At 37.9% G+C, this 20,007-nt stretch overlaps 1 protein-coding gene across 1 annotated transcript in view; it reads left to right on the top strand.

Annotated features, from left to right (window-relative positions):
* Window positions 1-20,007, top strand: part of LOC135364024 (uncharacterized protein C8orf34-like) — a 111,388-nt gene that overhangs the window by 17,507 nt on the left and 73,874 nt on the right. The window lies entirely within an intron of this gene.

Genomic DNA, 20,007 nt, shown 5'->3' with positions numbered 1-20,007 from the left:
AGATTGGGAAGGAAGAAATAAAACTGTCTTTGTTCATAGTTGACATGATCATCTATGTAAAATATGTGAAGCAATTGACAAAGTCTCCTGAAACTAATAAGCAATTATAGCAAGGTTGCAGGATACTGGTTAGTATACAAATGTCAACAAGTGAAATTTGAAATTAAGTATACAATACCATTTAAATGTTCACCCCCCAAAATGAAATACTTAGGTATAATACTTATAGAATAGATATAGAATAGATATAGATTTATATCTAACAAAATATGTATAAGATCTGTATGAGCAAAACTGCAAAACTCGGATGAATGAAATCAAAGAACTAAATAAATGGAGAGGTTTTCTATGTTCATGAATGGGAAGACTCAATATTATCAAGATGTCAGTTCTTCCCAACTTAATCTATAGATTCAATTGCAGTCCCAGTCAAAATCCCATCCACAAGAGTTTATTTTGTGGATATCTACAAACTGATTCTAAAGTTTATATGGAGAGGCAAAAGACACAGATTGGCCAACACAATATTGAAAAAGAAAAATAAAGTTGGAGGGCTGATAGTAATCTACTTTAAGACCTACCATAAATCTAAAGGAATTACAATAGTGTGGTATTGGTAAGAGAACAAACAGACCAATGGAACAGAATGAAGAAGCTGAAAATAGGGAATAGACCCACAAGACTATAGTTAACTGATCTTTGACAAAGAAGTAAAGGTAATAAAATGGAGCAAAACCAGTCTTTTACACAAATGGTACTGGGACAACTGGACATCCACATACAGAAAAACAAATTTAGACACAAACCTTACACCCTTCACAAAAATGAACTCAAAATGGATCACAGACCTAAATATAAGGTGCAAAACTGTAAAACTCCTAGAAGGTAACGAAGAAGAAAACCTGGAAGACCTTGGGTGTAATGATGCCTTTTTAGATACAACACCAAAATATGATCCATGAAAGAAGTAATTGATAAGCAGGACTTCATTAAAATTAAAAACTTCTGCTCTGTGGAAGACAATGTCAAGAGACAGAGAAAACAAGCCACAGACTGGGAGCAAATATTTGCCAAGACATATCTGATAAAGAGCTATTACCCAAAATACACAAAGAACTATTAAATCTCAACAATAAGAACACAAACAACTGAATTAAAAAATGAACCAAAGACCTTAAGAGACCTCTCACCAAAGAAGATATACAGATGGCAAATAAGCATATGAAAAATGTTCCAGAGCAGATGTACTAAGGAAATGCGAATAGAAACAACAATAAATTAAAAAGGGCCAAAATCCAGAACACGAGCACCAAATACTGACAAGGATGTGGAGCAATAGGAGCTCTCATTCATTGCTGTTGAGAACGCAAAATTATACAGCCACTTTGAAAGATAGTTTGGTGCTTTTTTACAAAACTAAACAGTTTTATCATTCGATCCAGTAATTGTGCTCCTTGGTATTTACTCAAATGAGTTGAAAAATTATGTTCACACATAAACTTGCACATGGATGTTTATAGGAGCGTTTTTCATAATTGCCAAAATTTGGAAGCAGCCAAGATGTTCTTTAGTAGATGAATGGATAAATAAACTGTGGTACATCCAGACAATGGAATGTGATTTAGTGTTAAAAAGAAATGAGCTATCAAGCCATCAAAAGGCATGGACAAAACTTAAAGGAACAATTACAAAGTGAAAAGAGCCAATCTGAAAGACTAAACACTGTATGATTCCAATTATGTGACTTTCTGGAGAAGGCAAAACTATGGAGACAATAAAAAGATCAGTGGTTGCCAGGGGTGGTGTGGACTGGAAGAGATGAATAGGCAAACCACAGAGGATGTGAACTCAGTGCAAAGCTTTTGTATGATACCGTAATGATGGCTACATGTCATTATACATTTGTTCAAACTCATGGACAATGCCAAGAGTGAACCCCAATGTAAACTATAGACTTTGGGTGAGTATGAGGTGTCCATGCTGGTTCATCAGTTTTAACAAATGTACCACTTTTGTGGGGAATGCTGATCATGGGGGAGGCTGCACACTTGCAGGGACAGGGATTTATGAGAAATAGCTGTACGTTTCCTTCGATTTAGCTGTGAACTTTAAACCTTTTATTTTTAAACTAAATTTTATTTATTTATTTATTTATTTATTTATTTATTTATTTATTTATTTATTTATTTTTAAAGATTTTATTTATTCATTTGAGACACAGAGAGAGAGAGAGAGCATGAACAGCGGGGGGAGACAGAGGGAGAGGGAGAAGCAGGCTCCCTGCTGAGCCAGGAGCCGGACGTGGGGCTCCATCCCAGGACCCTGGAATCATGACCTGAGCCGAAGGCAGACACTTAACCATCTGAGCCACCCAGGCGCCCCTAAACTAAATTTTAATAAAATTTTAATGAAGAAAAGAAAACAAAATACATCTATTATTTATGATACAGTTTACTATATCACTATAATTTATGTTGATTCATTGTTCATTTGTTTAAAGATTTATTTTTGCATGTAGAAAGAATAATTCTAACTGTGAAAGAAGAGATCTCACAAAACTCATAGTGATGAGCTATCACAAGATATAAAAAACCTTTGAGAGCCAAAATATAATTAATTTTCCTTTCAAATAAATCAAACAAAAGGATACCCCCTATTTGTTTATTGGCTTACTAAGTAGTATATATATATAATAAAATAACAAATACAAAAGTTTATAATTCCTTTTGTTCATCAAAATATGTATATTCCTTCATGTTTACCAAATGATTTTATGCCTTAAAAGTTAAAATAAAACTTCATAGAGAGATTTTTTTTTACTTTCTCTTTTTAGAATGAATCAAATCAGACAAGAACCAAAGCTGCCCAAATTAGATATCCTCTTCCCTGATTTCCAAATCCTTAATTTCAGTTTTAGGAAATACTCGTTAAACAGAAGATTAATGTCAACAGTTCAGTTATTATCTCAGTGGTTATAGACTTTTTTTTCTCTTCTGTACCAGATTTTCCTGCTGAGCTAAGTCCAGGCACAGCTGTTGTTGTTACAGCAACTTGGTTAAATGTAATCAATATTTTTTGAATGCCTACCTTGTGCAAGGAACTGTGGCACTAACTAAAGAAAAAATGAGACTTCATCCAGGATGCAGTCTCATGAACTGAATATAATAAAAACTTCAATGACAGTGATTCAAAAACTGGCCTAATAGTGTTCATTGTTCTGGATCCACTAGAACTCATTTTTATTATTAATGAAAAACATTTTACACCAATATTTTAGTCAATCCTCCCGATATGGGAATAGCTGTTTATCAATGAGCCAATTTTCTAGTCACTAGGTGACTGACAAGAATAGTGTCTAGGGTAAATATTTCTGCTTTGGATGAAGGAACCTGAATTCTCTATCTCAACTGGTCAGTGAGCACACTTTGAAAGAGACTTCATAAAGATATGAAATCAAATCACTTTCCAACAGCTTTAACTCAATCAAGTAAAAAACAGAAGAGAAAATGAATTGCCCTTATAAAATATTTCACGATGTAAAGCAGAAATTTTAGGTGAGAGTTACCTAGTAATTTAGAAATAATTGAGAGTTCAGAAATTCTAGAAAATAATCTAGATTTTTAATAGATAATCAAGGAAGGCCATTTTATACCTTTATTTTCAAGTATAAATTTATATAAAAGACATTCTTTTTTTCTACATGTCAATAAAAAGCTGCTATAGTTAGTCTAAAAATGCATGATTTTAGGGGCACTTGGGTGGCTCCATTGGTTAAGCATCTGCCTCCAGCTCCGTCATGGTCCCAGGATCCTGGGATAGAGAGCCCTGCATCAGGCTCCCTCCTCTACAAGGAGCCTGCTTCTTCCTCTCCCTCTGCTTGCTGCTCCCCCTGCTTGTGCTCTCTCTCTCTCTTTCTTGCTGTCAACTAACTAATCTTAAAAAATGCATGATTTTATTTTATTTTTTTTAATTTTGAACCTCCATTAAGGATCGCCCTTGGGGGGGTGCCTGGGTGGCTCAGTCATTAAGCGTCTGCCTTCTGCTCAGGTCATGATCCCAGGGTCCTGGGATCGAGCCCTGCATTGGGCTCCCTGCTCCGCAGGAGGCCTGCTTCTCCCTCTCCCACTACCCCTGCTTGTGTTCCCACTCTTGCTGTCTCTCTCTGTCAAATAAATAAATAAAATCTTAAAAAAAAAAAAAAAAAAAAAGATTGCCTTTGGGTCTAAATACCAAGTTGTCCAGCACAGGAAAAATATAAAATTTTCCTCAGCTCAATGGTTCAAGAAAATAGGTGGATTTAGGGAGTTTATATTGGAAAAGAATAAATAGAGCTATGCATATTTGAAAGGCAGTCCTGTGGAAGAAAAAATATACTTATTTTTGTCACTCCAAAAATGCAGTACTGGCACTAAACTAAAGGACACAGAGGCTTTTATTTCAACTTAATGACAGTTGGGACAACTGGAGTAGTAGAAAAATGGGAAGGTCTGACTTCCAGCAAGTGTGACTGCTTGATTGCTTGAAGCGCAAGCAGATGCTAAATAACTCTCTGGTGGAGCATCTGTGTAGGGTAAGAGATTGGGCAAGATGACCTGGTAGGCAGAACCTCCAGAACCATGAGAAGTAAATTTCTGATGTTTATAAGCCATCAGTTAGTGGTATTTTGTTATAGCAGCCTGAATGGACTAAGGCAATGTTCTATTCATCTTTCTCAGCTATGAATAGGACTCTGAACTGAGCTTGAAGTCACACATCTATCACTTGCTGAGCCAGTTCTTCCAGTCCAACCAGGTGGGCGCCCTAGTGTATCGGTAGGGTGAAGAGATGAAAACCACTAACTGGAGTGATGGAGCTTTACTTTAAGGTGGATTATCATCTCAGGGGGGCACTGTTACTTCCGGTCCCCTCTACCCAACTTGGGGATGGATTTCTGCTTCCCCAAAGAATTGAGAAAGATGCTTTTCATTGTTGAAGACCAGTAACATGAGCTTGATAACCTGCCTACCTCTGTTCACTGAGCAATCATGCCTCCCCAATAGAGGGTTTGACTGCATTGGCGCCGTTCATGACCGTGGAGCTTCTGTATCGAGGGCATGCTGCTGTCCTTCCTGGTCAGCAGGTCTCTCTTCTGTCTTGTCATAATTGCCTGACTAGGTTAAGTCACCCAGCTGTATTAGGTGACTTAGTGCTAGGACTTCTTGTAGTACTTAAAACATTGTGACAAATCAATCGTTACTGATAATAATAACCATTTAGTTACTGGGCTTTTCTTTCTAGAAAGTGAGCTTCATGTAAAAATTAGACTGAGTCTGTCATGCTGTCTCATTTATTTTCCAAATATAGAGCAACATAACACACATACCATGTGCTCAATAGTGTTTTCAAGAGATAAATGGATAATTGGCACCAATACTTTCCAAAAGTGGAATTGCTGCATCTAGAGTCACAGCTGGTGCCACCTCTAAAATCATGGGTGAGAGTTAAGAGGGGAAATCTGACAGCCATTGAAGTTTCCTAGATGAATCTAAGGTTTTTCAAAATACATTTTATTTTTGGATCCTCACATTTCTTTAAAAACTAAAAATTAATTCTGTATTTTCATTTTAAAGATGAATCAGAAACTATGACCATTTTCTGGATCATATGGATGACCATCTGATCCCTAAGAACCATCACAGGATGTCAGTTCCCACAGGTGTTTAAGAGTTACCGGCGCCACTTAGTTGCAAGTTATTTAGAAGAAGAACAGCTGAAGCTAGTATTTCCATGACATGTTAGAGCTAAGGCCAAAATATGTCTTAGTTTACTCAAGGAACTATATTTCTCAATAGTTCAACTGGAGAAAAGCGGAGGGACATGTGAGGACATGCATAATGGCAGAGGCATGGTATCAGCATCACATATACATTAATAGCTTAGTTTCAGCCAAACCTACATCTATAATTGTGTTAAATTATTGCTGACAATTTAAATGTTTATTATTTTATAATTTTGATTTTATTGAATTTGCAATTTAAAAATTTTATAATTAAGAATTGTCTAAGGAGTTTAAACTTAACAGTATGATTTATTTCTTATTGTATTAACATTTTAAGTTAATTTAAATTGATTCTAGGCTTCCAGAGAATTCTTTCCCTTTAAACAGTTTACTGAGGTTTGAGATTCAACTAGTTAGACTAGTGCATTCAGTACACAGAATCACTGTACTAGAGGCAGTTTAAGTCAGAAATAAGCAGTGTTGGATTAAATCAATTTGCACTGGGTGCTTGGGTGGCTCAGTTGGTTAGGTGACTGCCTTCGGCTTAGGTCATGATTCTGGAGTTCCAGGATCAGGTCCTGCATCGGGCTCCCTACTCAGTGGGGAGTCTGCTTTTCCCTCTGACCCTCCCCCCACTCTTGTGCTCTCTCTCTCAAATAAATAAATAAAATCTTTAAAAATAAATAAATAAATTTGCACTAAAGTATTAATTTGGAAATTAAAAAAGCAAGTTTCAGAGCGTAGACATATTCACAGTATTTTCTGGCTGAAGGAGTTTTATAATCAATTCATGAAATTCTTTTTTCAAATCTTGTTTATTTTTTTACAAATTGAGGAGCAAACCATTATATTTCCATTGAGTTTTCAGGAGAAAAAATATTTTGTGCCACTCTGTGTGGAAAGATACTCCTAAAGGTTCCACAGCTTACAGACTCATTGTAACCAAGTGCCAGCAAGGCAGACTGAATGTCAAGGTGGCTGTGTAGATTTAGCACTGATTTTGGACCCAAAGAAATTTTTTTTAGTACAGTCACATTGAACAGAAAGAAATCAGGTGTCTTACAATTGAATTTGACCCTAGTGAGAACACTGACAGTTCTGGACTCTCAGATCCCTGGACTACAGGCTCACTTAGTTGACTGTTGTCAAATGATTTTGCATATGTCATTTGGAATATTGTTTGGGCAGGTTGGTTTTTGCTCAAGAGGATATTTATAAGACTTAGACAAAATTATGCCTTAGGGTTGATCTGTGAATACTGGTCCTCCTCACCGTTGAAATTTTAAGAAATGGAATCAGGGGGCACCTGGGTGGCTCAGTCGTTAAGCGTCTGCCTTTGACTCAGGTCGTGATCCCAGGGTCCTGGGATCGAGCCCCACACTGGGCTCCCTGCTCAGCGGGAAGCCTGCTTCTCCCTCTCCCACTCCCCCCTGCTTGTGTTCCCTCTCTCACTGTGTCTCTCTCTGTCAAATAAATAAAATATTGGAAAAAAAAAAAAAAAAGAAATGGAACCAGTAGTCAGGTTCCATTAGATGGTAAGGAGCTTAAAATTGATTCCTATGAAGGGGAACAAAGACCCCATTGTAGCAGGGAGTATTGATCTGTTTCTCTACAAACTCTATTTCTCAAAGTGCTTGGAGAAGGGTTGATACAAAGGGGCGATTACACTGTTTTGCTTTGCCCGTCTTGATACTGAACAAAAAGAGAAACAAAGAAGCAAAAAAAACTGTGACATACACAAGTCTAAAACATGGGTAGAGATCAAAATGACAAATTTAATCAGTCTGGAAAGAGGTCTCAGTTTCAGAAGGAAAATGTATCTCCCAAAAGCTTTTAAATATTTATTGTAGTGCAAAATCAGAATCTATACATAATCTTTCCAACGATTAGAAGAAAAAAATAGGTGGTAGTTTGACAACAATAAAAAAGATGTTGCATATATTATTTTTTCATACTGGGCTTTGGGGAAACTTCACATTCAAATTATGAAAATAATTACAAACGTTCGAAGTGGGCAGAGCCGCCTGTACGAGCCAGGGAGCGCTGACTGTACCCACAGGCAGTGTAACTCACAGAATGCAGGGGCAGACATGGAGCGGCACTCTGCTTACCTTCAGGACTATTTTAAAGGTTGGCTAACGTCTTTATTTTATTATGATTTTTAATGTGTTTAATTTAAATTTTTTTTAAGATTTTATTTATTTATTTGACAGCAGGAGAGAGAGCTAGAGAGAGCACAAGCAGGGGGAGCAGCAGAGGGAGAGGGAGAAGCAGGCTCCCCGCTGAGCAGGGAGCGCGATGTGGGGATGCGGGGCTCGATCCCAGGATTCTGGGATCATGACCTGAACCGAAGGCAGACGCTCAAACAACTGAACCACCCAGGCAACCCTGGCTAATGCCTTTAAATTGACTTTTAAAACAAACCAAAAATATCCCCATAAAAACAGTAACCATTATGTGTAACATCCAAAGGAGAGTAAGTTTGCTTATTTCTCTATTTCTTTCATCTGCCTTATTTTATTTGTTTCTACTTCCCTTTTCTTTCACCATCTGAATGAAGTCCCCTGGGACCAACCAAACCTTTGTTTATTTTAAAATGTTCAATGAGTTCATAAAAATAGAGTGCAACAGGGTTTTCTTCTGAGACTCAGTGTGTGTGAGTGTTGGCCCGGGATATGTCTGCTTCATGGCAAAAATAAAACACAAGATTACCACTTAAGAAGAGAAAGAAAATTGGACAAGACCTAGATACCTTCTCTATAAAATGGCTCCATATCACAGAAGGACAGTTTTTAATAGGCATAAAGTATAAGGATCTAGGGGCCGCTTTGGGTAGACACTGGGATTGCAAAAGAATTCAAGTTGTAAGAGATATTCTTAAATTTTATGGAGGAGTATATTGCTCTGAATCAGAGACAGCCATTTAGATAGCTAGCCATTCTCCCTTCTCCAAAGTCATGAATTGTCATTACATCTTTCTCTTATCTTTTAGACTTGAATAAGTGGTAAGAATTTAGAATAATTACTGTTTTGTTATATGTTATTTACTATATTATATGAACTATATATTCTATTAGTATGCAGTAACTAAAATGAGAATATGATTATTTATGTAAATAATTATATAAATTTCAAATATCCTATTTTGGTAAATCTCAAAAATTCAGAGATTTGTACCAGTGGTTTTATTATTATTACCCTTTGAAATTAAAGTACTACATAAGCAACATGGTACATGCTTTTCTGGAAGAAAATGATCTATGATAATGGAAGTGGTGAAAGAGTCCATGAATGAATGCTATGTATATTTAATGTATAAACCTATTATTATCCCAAACTTTCCACTCTATCCTTTATTTTTCACAACCAGTGCTCCTCTTCACTATCACTTTCATTACAGTTAACACAAAGACTTCAGAGGCATAAAGAGTTCAGATTAAATTCAAGTAGCCTGTTAAATTTTCAAAGTGCAGTGATCAGGAAAAAAGGTGGGGAGGGGAAGGTAAAGATGTAGCAATTCAGAGTCAGAACTGACATTTACCAAACAACTCAGACTCAACCATCCTATGTCTGTAAAGTGCTAAAACAGATGATCAGTCCATTCAAATTCCCAGTGGATGAATTCAGCCAAACTAACCAATTCAGTGGCCTTATTTGTAATATTTAAACAAATAAGTTCATTGAGGCACGGATTTGGAAATTGCTTCAAAAGCAAGGTGAAGGTATCCCTTGCTCCACAGCATTTTGAAGCTATGGTTGCTACAAAGCACCAGCTGTGTACCAAACCCCACTGGAGGTGGGTACACAGAGATATTTGGGAACATCTCTGATCCCCACAGACAAGTCTTCCAAGTGGGTGCTTTTTAGCCTTATTCTGCTGATGAGAAATAAAGTTCAAAGGGACGAAGTAAATTGCTTGAGGTCAGAAGGCTAGTAAGTGGCACAGGTGGAATTTGAACCCTGCTCAATCAGACTTGAAAGCCCCCAATTCTTGGTTACTATATGGTGCTGCCTCCCAGCTTTAAAGCAGTCAAATTGTTGGTCCTAATTTGGAATTAGACACATTTTTCAAATAATTTATTGTACTGCCTAATCCATTTTTAGAATAAAAGGCTAATGGAATGGAGTCAGGCATGTTATTTATAAGAAATTAAAAACTTAATTTTCAGGCTACGAAGTACAAATAAAGCAAACATAAATTTTTGTCCATGTTATTGAGATGAATTAATTATCCTGTTTTTATAGATTATGAGCTTTGTGATGTAGATACTATATAAGAAATTTAGAACCAATGTAGTAATAACTTCCGAGACGTCAGTTATTTAAATATCCTTTTTCTAGCTACGTTTTTTTTTTTTTTTTAAAGATTTTATTTATTTGGCAGAGAGAGACAGAGCGAGAGAGGGAACACAAGCAGGGGGAGCAGGAGAGGGAGAAGCAGGCTTCCCGCAGAGCAGGGAGCCCAATGTGGGGCTCGATCCTAGGACCCTGGGATCATGACCCGAGCTGAAGGCAGACGCTTAACAACTGAGCCACCCAGGCGCCCCTCTAGCTACATTTTAAGATAAAAATATTTAGTTGCTACTGTGGAATGAAAACACAACGAACTATGAATTTTGTAGGTGTCTTGATTCTAGTTATTACTGTGCTTCGTATCAGGGGTCAGAAGCCTTCTTTCCAGTTCTTAGTGGGTTTATTTAAGGTTCAAATTCTATTTAGGTTTCTTCTCATAAATATTAGCTTTTCAAAAGACCATGTAGATGCTCTAATTAAATGTTTGTGTCTCCTCAAAATTCGTATGTTGAATCCTAACCCTCCAGGTGATAGTATTAGGAGGTGGTGATGAGGTCATGAAGGTTGAACCCTTATTTTCAGATTGAATTGCTATGATTTGATAATTGATCCATCTCACTGGGCGAGCCTGCAAAACAAGGAAAGCATGTAGTTAAGGCCTTGAACCTCAGACTCTAACAGTGCCCCAGGTTTGCTACTTACTGGCTGAGCATCCATGAGCAAGCTGGATACACTGCAGCTCCCGCACCATTGTCAATGACTTTTAAGATTCATTTAGGAAGGAGGTGAGAATCGGGTGGGGCACCACAAGAGTAGAGGAATGTTGCAATGTACAAGATGCTGTTTTGTTGTTCAAATAAATAATCTCCCTCAACACAAGCAATATCCCCAAACATCTATTGATTTGTTACAGCGATGCCCCTGAAATTCCAAGTTTTACAAACCTTTTTTTTTTTTTTTAAGTGCTTCTAACTAAGGTTTTATTTCTTTGTTTTGTTTGGTTCTGTTTTTTGGTTTTTTTTTATTGGATGTTTCCTAAGGGCTCCCCTCTTGGGCATAGGAGGGCAATTGTTTCACCAGCAAATTAGTTACTAGGTAAAGTGGCTACCTTAAAAAAAAAAAAAACCTTAGGAAAATAGGAATAGGCCTGAACTGTATTTGGCATTTTTTCCCTTTTGGAACATTAAAACAAGGTGTTTGATAGAATGACACAGGATAAAAACATACTATTCAAGTGATCTGATAAATGGTGAGAGTTTGGTTGAGAAAGGATTTTTATTTAAATGCTACATCTATGGATAAAATAATCATAGAAATTACTTTGACAGAAAATCATGGGTTCCTCAGTTTTGTGCATATATATATACAACCAAGAATACCAAACATGATGTGAAAAGAGTAATTTTTGAAAGTCTGCTAATATATAGTCTTGCTTAAATACCCTTTCTAATACTGTAATAGCAACAGCACTGTGAGCTTTATTTTGTTGTCATAATATGGAAGATTGATTTAAATGACTCTTCCTATTTTTTCCCCCATTTTTGTTTCCCTACTGGCACAAGATGAGTTATCTTATGTAAGAAATAGGAACAAAAGTGAAAAATTATATTTCACATCATTATCTTTATCTGAAAACTTATTTATTCACTTGCTTGACATTCTGGACCTCCCTGGTACACTTTGTAGTAAAATTGAAATTGCAGTTACTTTCAATTATGTGTTATGCTAATTACCTTTATAATTGGGTCACTTCCTGAATGGCCTGTGTAAGTCATATCAAATGTATAATTATATTAATTTTATCTCCATTAGTGTCTTCTATTAACTAGTTCCAGAATTGTCAAATAGTTAATTAGCTTCATTAATATAAAAGAAATATTTTAGAATCAAACCAGACTGGAGATATTATTATTATTAAAACAAAGAATACCAAGTGTCATTGAATTCTGAATTTTCTGGTAACATTTCAGAATAAAACCCAAAATTCTTAGAATATGTAATATTTTCAGTTATAAACATTGGTGCTCAAACAGAGTATGACATTGGAGAGGGTATGTGCTATGGTGAGCGCTGTGAATTGTGTAAGACTGTTGAATCACAGACCTGTACCTCTGAAACAAATAATACATTATATGTTAAAAAAAAAAGAAGATAGTAGAAAGGGAAAAATGAAGGGGGGGAATCGGAGGGGGATATGAACCATGAGAGACTATGGACTCTGAAAAACAAACTGAGGGTTCTGGAGGGGAGGGGAGTGGGGGGATGGGTTAGCCTGGTGATGGGTATTAAAGAGGGCACATACTGGGCGCCTGAGTGGCTCAGTCGTTAAGCGTCTGCCTTCTGCTCAGGTCATGATCCCAGGGTCCTGGAATCGAGCCCCGCATCGGGCTCCCTGCTCGGCAGGAAGCCTGCTTCTCCCCCTCCCACTCCCCCTGCTTGTGTTCCTGCTCTCACTATCTCTCTCTCTGTCAAATAAATAAATAAAATCTTTATTTAAAAAAAAAAAGAGGGCACGTACTGAATGGAGCACTGGGTGTTATACACAAACAATGAATCATGGAACACTACATCAAAAACTAATGATGTAATGTATGGTGATTAACATAACATAATAAAATAAAAATAAATAAAAAAAAGAAAAAAGAAATACATAAAAAACCAGAGTATGAAATTCCCAAAAAGAAAAGCCAATAGTTTTGATATCACTGCCCATGATGTATTATGTTTCAGTATATCTGTGTTTTTAGGAAAACTCGTTTGAGGGTTTTAATGAATTTTCTTCAGAGTTTTAAATATAATAATCTGTTTTCTCACTTGAAATCAGAAATTCTAGAGCATCTAAACCATGCCATATAAAAGTCAGAAAAATAAATAAAATCTGTGGAATACTAACATGATTTGAAATATGATAATTATACAATAATAAATTAAGAAATACTTAAAAACCCCTTGGAAAAATCTTATGTACAAGCTAGGTCTTGGTACCAATACAAACCATTTTTATTTTCCTGAAGCAGAAGGCACAGAGAAAAAATTTCACCATAAACAAATACTGTGAATATTTTGAGAGATCAATCAATATGCACATCAGAAAAAATAAATTCTAGACTAAGGTAGCTAAAATTTAACAAAGCAGTATTTATATTCCCTAGTAAGTCACTGAATGTATTTCTTCTTTTAGAATGTTATGCCAAAAGATGAATCATCCTAATATCTTTATGGCTTATTGGCTTTTCCAATTATGCAGACATTTGTATTCAGTGTTGTCCTTCTTAAGAATTTTAAAAGCTTTGTTAAAAGAATAAAAGAATGGCTTTATCTTTTCTATTATAATCTCTTCAGGGGTCCCACATACTTAACGTTTTCTAAACCGATCTTGTTTGCCAGATCACCAACTTGCTTATCAGAAAATTTCATTATGTTGTCCAAATACTAGTAAATATGGCAATTTAATATTGAGGAATTTTAAAAAATTCATTATCGAAGGTTGCATTTATTACACAGGGTCATTGCTAAAAACAAACTTAAACAAGCCAAGCTTCCTGTCCTACAACAAACTTACAACATAGAAAAGATCTCAAACTTAGAGATAATGCTAAAGACTGATTGACTCAATTAGCAACTGTTTATTGCCTGTTATGGGTACATCAGAGCTACATTAAAGCATGGGAAAAAGGGGAACCGTGTTTGTATGCTTAAACGTTTTGTATTCTACTGTCCTTTATTGGAACGTGGAGAGTTACCTTTATGGGGAAGTCAGGTCATAAAATCCCACCCGAAGCAGCCTTTCTGTTTGATGTAGAAGCAAGCTAGCTCACCTTTCTTAGGCTATAACCTCAGTGCAGAGTGGTTTCTAAGTGGATCTTCTCAGATTTTCCCTGTCCTCTATCCACCATCCCTCCTAAGTAAATGGAACTTGGTAGGATTTGGTGGGATTTCCTTTATTTAATCCTCCCCAAAATGTACAACTTTATCAAGGAGGATTGCCATGAGGCTGCCCATGGTTCATTCCTTCATGCTAGTTCCATACCTAGTAACAATTGCTCAGTTTGTAATACTGCATATCACTGGCAACATTTTCTCAATTGCCATCTGTGAGCCAATAGAACCCTACTAAAACATTACCTCTCTCTGGTACAAAGTAATAGCACTCATAATTTGGGAATTTCAGTATACCTCATAATTCTACTAGTTACCACAACTGAATTCCAATTATCCCAAATTTTGTGAAATGGAAAAAGCAAAGAAAGGAACATAAAGCATCTGACTAAGGCAGCAAGACACATTGTCTCTTCTGATGCTATAGCATAAAAAAGCCTGACAGGGTTGGGTTTGTTTTCAACTACCAGAGAGTGGGAGACATTTGAATGGCTCCATACAGAACAATTCAGCAATCTAACAGATGCTTCCAGGGGATATAGGAAAGAGGGAGTGGTCTTCTGTCAAGTACATATGTGAGGCAGCCTTCTGTTTTAGTACTGTGAGTAAGGGCTCTCTGATTGAAGGAAGGAATGGCTAAGGAAGGAATAAAAGTTTTGTTAGTTTTCCAAAAGGGTGTTTTGGCTGCCCACACAATTCCATTTTCAACCTGTTAGAAATCAGCTCTTTAAAAAGACCTCTCACAGCTGCTGCTGAGCTAGATGCCTGCTGACCAGGCAATTCTCTGAGTTAGGCTAAGTATATAGCATCCTGAGCTCAAGAGGAATCTGACTTGGATTTTTAACCTCTATTATGGAAGAGATGGATATAAGATGGAATCATATACACCTGGGACTAAAATTTAGTGTTCAGCTCAAAAAGTCAATACCTAGCAAGTTAGAGAAAGAAAGATACTAACATCCCTTGGTAGATCCTTCTCTATTTTTGGTGTTCCGGGTATGGCACAATCCTAGGACCACCTTGAGAATGGATGGGGGGTGGGGGAAGCCATGTCCTTGCGTAGCTGTGAAGAAAGGAGGCACTACAGAGAGGGCAGTCCCCTGGCCATCAGTATTAGCGTCACCTGGGAACTTTGTAGAAACAGAAATCCTTGGGCTGTATTCCAGACCTTCTGAATCAGAAACTCTATGGGTGGAGCCCGGCAATCTGGGTTTTAATGTCCTCTAGAAGAGTCTAATGCATACTAGAAGTTAAGAACCACTGTCTACAAAGTCAAATAAATACATTAACTGCCTATTTCCTTTAGAGACATTTTAAAAAGGGTCCTCTCTAGGGATGATAGCAGACTGAAAGCATACCTCCACTTCGCCAGACGATAGACATGGAATCGGGTTAAAAATGTGCATGAATGCTGTGCTGGAAGAAACTTGAGAATTCCAACGCCCAGAGCTGCCTCTAGCTCAGACCTTCTGTGTTTGGCTGCTTTCTCTTGACGTTTCTTTAGCTCCAGAGCCGTTTGGCAATTTGATTTTAATCCTTTCTCATGGCCGCCTCAGATTCGGAACAGTTGGAGTGCCTCCAGTGCTGTCCTTCGTGCATGTAACAGTCTAGCCAAGGTGTGGGAGTCAGTGGCCCACATTCCGGTCACATCTGCCTGGAAGCTGCTCTAGTAGTCCCAAAGGGTCTGAGAATCAATCCTGCTCTATTCCTGATCTTCTCCACCTTACTTTGTGTTGACATTTTTACCTTTGAGTTGAGATAAAGCAGAGGAGAATGAAAATAAAATGTGTATTTTCCATGTATGCTTTCCTCAGATTTCGCTTTCAAAATTCTTTTTTTTTTTAAAGATTTATTTATTTATTTGAGAGAGCGAGAATGAGAGAGAGAGAGAGTACATGAGTGGGGGAGGGTCAGAGGGAGAAGCAGGCTCCTCGCTGAGCAGGGAGCCCAATGCGGGACTCGATCCCGGGACTCCGGGATCATGACCTGAGCCGAAGGCAGTCACTTAACCAACTGAGCCACCCAGGCACCTTCGCTTTCAAAATTCTTAAGCCTCTGCCAGGAGAGTAATTAGCAGCCCAGATAAGAGGCCACCTATGGCAGCTACCTGTCTGCAACTGGCCCCACAGGAGAGAGCTCTACACTTGATTGGAGAGTCACAGAGAGTTTGCAGACCCATAGTTCATTTTCAGGAGATAAGAAGTTAAGAGGAAAATTTATCGGGAAAGAGCATGGTTTTTATCTCTGCGTTACCATCAGTCCTTCTATTTTAGAGGTTGATGTTCAGAGGTTCTTGCGAACGAGGGAGGGAATTTAAAAAGCAATATTTAAGGGAAGCCCTCTGGTGAAGGAGGATGTTACTCTACCACCTTCTGCTTTCAGGAAAAAGGTGCTTCATCCTGTCGCATTGTTACTTATCCTCATGTGACCTAAACAGCCAGAGTCAAGAAAGAGCAAGAGTGCCTCAGGTGAATGCTGGAAGGAAGATTTTAAAATGACTATGCTAAAATAAGAAGGGAAATTGGGGGACTGCTGGAAGGAGTATTTGCTGGAGGCTCTGGGAGGTAGATCTCTGTCGGGGGTCTACAGAAGGCTGCCGAGGAGTCAGAGAGATGGTGTCATAGGGCCCCGAGTCACAGAAAGCAGACCATTCACCAGAGGGTCAAACTGGAATGGCCAGGGGTAAGGGAGAATGCCGGGTGGTGTCCGTGGGTTTCAAAAGGAGTATGGGAGGAAGAATGTCCAGGTAATTCCCTGAGGAACTTAGGGAGGAGGGCAGCAAAGTTTCAGACAACAGCAGCTGTAGGATAGAAAAGGAATTACAATAAGCGTTTAGTGAATTCAGAGAAATGCTGAATACATCGTTATTCAAGGGGGCACAAAGGTAAATGAATATACTAGGCCCCGATAGTGTCGGAGTCTCAGGCCTGATCTCTAACTTCATGAAAGCTTGCAAAGAAATTAGAAAGATCATGCAAATCCATGCAGGTCTCATGCCACATTGTGGGCTCAGGGCTTAGTGGAGAGCTTGGCCTTTGAAGGTCCCCAGTAAATTTTTGACGTTGATGACAATTTTGGCTTTTTTAAGACTTCATAAGTGAGTGAGTGACAATAAGTTGTTAGAGTTTTTCTCAAAAAATAATTCTGGAGACACATACTGGAATCCCGAAATGGAATATTAACTTTTAGAAGGAGACTTAGAAATGACTCGATGACTGATTCTGTAAAAGAGTCTTTGTGAATTAAAAGCAGACTTTGGAGGGGGGAGATAAGTTAATCTAACCGTTTGAAGAAAATGGTTCAAAGTTTCTGAAAACTAAAACTGTTTATTGTGGTTCATTTGCTCTAATTGATATTTATTATGATATGCTATTTATTTTCCCGTGAAACAGAATATCATATTCTTCAACAAAACAGCTCACCTAAATAGTAGTATATCATATTCTGAAGTCCTTTGTAGAGGTCTTAGAATCCAGAAGGGGCACGCCTCCTTCCACAGCTCCTTAAAGTCTTTTCAGCATCTCCACATGGATATCCAGCTGCCTCTCCACACCTCTACCTACATGTCTAAAATGCATTTTAAACTTACCATGTCCCCAACTAAATTCCACTTCATCCCCAACAAATCTGCTTTCCCCTCAGTGTTCCTTATCTCAGCAAATGGCAACATGGTGATTTCACTTGCTAGGGACAGAAAAATGGCAACATTTTTTTAATTCCTCTCTCTCTCTCGCTTTCTCCTTCCCTGCCCCCTGTCCCCCCAAATCTAACTCATCAGGGGTGCTATTGGCTCCACCTACAGAATTTATCCACAGTCAGTCCTCTTCTTACCACCTCCACCATTGACACCCTTAGGCAAGCCATGCTCAACTCTCAACAAGATTGGTGAAATAACCTCCTAAAGAATTTCCCTGCTTTCATCATTGCTCCCCAACAGTCTATGCTCAACACAGCACATCCTTCTCAAAGCGGAAGTCTGATCATGTCATTCTGCTTCAACCCTCCACTGGCTTCCATTTTCATCAGGGAAGAAGGCTAGGAATTTTAGCATCAAATTTCTAGATGACATTGTAGAAAGTCCTACTTGATCCAGACCCAGCTATACCCCTTTATCTCTCTCTCTTTTTTTTTCTAATCAAACTTTAGCTTTATCAAAGCTGAGTTCAAATACCACCTTCTCTATTAATGTTTCTCCAATTAATCCAGATTTTGTTTATCATGTCTTCTGAACTATATAGGCTAGAAATGTTAGCTTGGCATTTAATTTCATGCATACCATAGTGTATTCAATTTGGTTCAAAGAAACATTTGATAAGTGTCCATTCTAGTTATAGTTAGATACTACTTTCTTCCAGAAAGTATTCAAGGAAGATTAAAATACATAATATATAGTGTAATAACATAAAAACAGAAAGATGATTGCTCACGAATTTGAATGTCTTCTAGGCCAAAGTGAAAAAGTAAGAATTCACTTATTTGAATCTTCTCTCATCGCATCATGTAGTTCAACTGGATTGACAATACCAGAGATTTAAAGAAAAGGGAAATATGTCTCCTTTTTGAGTGTTTTGGATTTTTTTTTTTAAGATTTTATTTATTTATTTGAGAGAGAGAATGAGAGACAGAGAGCACGAGAGGGAAGAGGGTCAGAGGGAGAAGCAGACCCCCTGCCGAGCAGGGAGCCCGATGCGGGACTCGATCCCAGGACTCCAGGATCATGACCTGAGCCGAAGGCAGTCGCTTAACCAACTGAGCCACCCAGGCGCCCTGGATTTTTTTTTAAGTATAAAAGAAAGGTGGCACTGATCTTTTCAATTCTCCCACTGCTTACAATATTCAAAACTTCCTCCTCTGAGTGGATATGGAATAGTGTGTTTTTACTGACCATTTTAAACTAGAACTGGGCTGCTATTTGACGCTGTTTTTGGTTTCCTTGCTTCTTACAGAATGAGACATTGGGATCAACTGAATCTCAAAACATTTGCAAACACCAAAATTTGAGCCACTGCTATAGCTACCAATCTCCTAAATGAGCTTCAACCTTCTTTCTCTTGACTGATCCATCATCCTTAAATCGATTTTATAAGACCCAGGGAATTTTTGATAACATTTACTTAACAAATATCTATTGATCATATACATGTGCCTGGTACTATGATAGGCTCTGTGGTAGACATCGCAACAGTCTCTGAGGATGCTATCTTTCATTGGTTTAGTCACTATTAAGACTGAGTCCATGGAAGATGATTGTTGATTCACAAACTCAGAGATAGAATTTACTAATAGGTATAGTAATAGCATTTCCTCTAGCCAGGTCTCACTGGTCAATATAAAATTAAATCTGATTGATTGATTTTAGAGCCAAATACATTTACTGTCGTTATCAGCCCCACCTGTATGTCATTTCAAATACTTCTTATTAGCCACTATATCTGCACATGTTCCTCACTGTAGCAACCAGCTTTGTGCCAGAGCAATCTTTAGCATCCCACTTTTGCTAGTATCTTTTGTATCTCATTTCCTGCCCTGGGATAACCAATGAGAATCACTCAATACTAATGCATATGCAATTTACAGGTTCAGAGTTATCAGTGCTCAAGGACCACCCTTGACCAGGAGCCTATGGATAAATTCGTTACCCTTGCGTCCTTCTAGTGGACACATTTCATAAGGATCCTCAGAATTCTTTGGGACTGTGCTGCAGCCATCTGTACAGGGCCTGGCTCAATAACACATCCTTGTATTGTGTTTCTCTCCTTTCGCATTTTACTCCCATGTCTTTCACTCCTGTTCCCCAGGTCATACAAGCATGGCACAGAAGCCTCTGTCTCATGTTGTGCATTAGGGCAAACCAGGTTAAGAACTGTTTAACCCTAAATATACACCAGATAGTGTCACCTCTTTTCAAGGAAATGTAACTCTATTGCAGTATTCTGTAGAAAATTCATATACAGGGTGTGCCCTGTTTTCCTGTCCTTATCTCCAAGGTGAGCTAATCATTAAAAAATGCCCTAAGAAATCTCTTTTAGAGCTTACCAATGTATCAAGCTCAACCTAAGCTAGGTTTTAGGGACATG

This window comes from Mirounga angustirostris, unplaced genomic scaffold, assembly GCF_029215605.1.
Source record: "Mirounga angustirostris isolate CCGP_5_RB_7025 unplaced genomic scaffold, mMirAng1.0.hap1 SCAF_4, whole genome shotgun sequence".
Taxonomy (NCBI): Eukaryota; Metazoa; Chordata; class Mammalia; order Carnivora; family Phocidae; genus Mirounga; species Mirounga angustirostris.
This window is presented reverse-complemented; position numbering and strand designations above follow the sequence as displayed.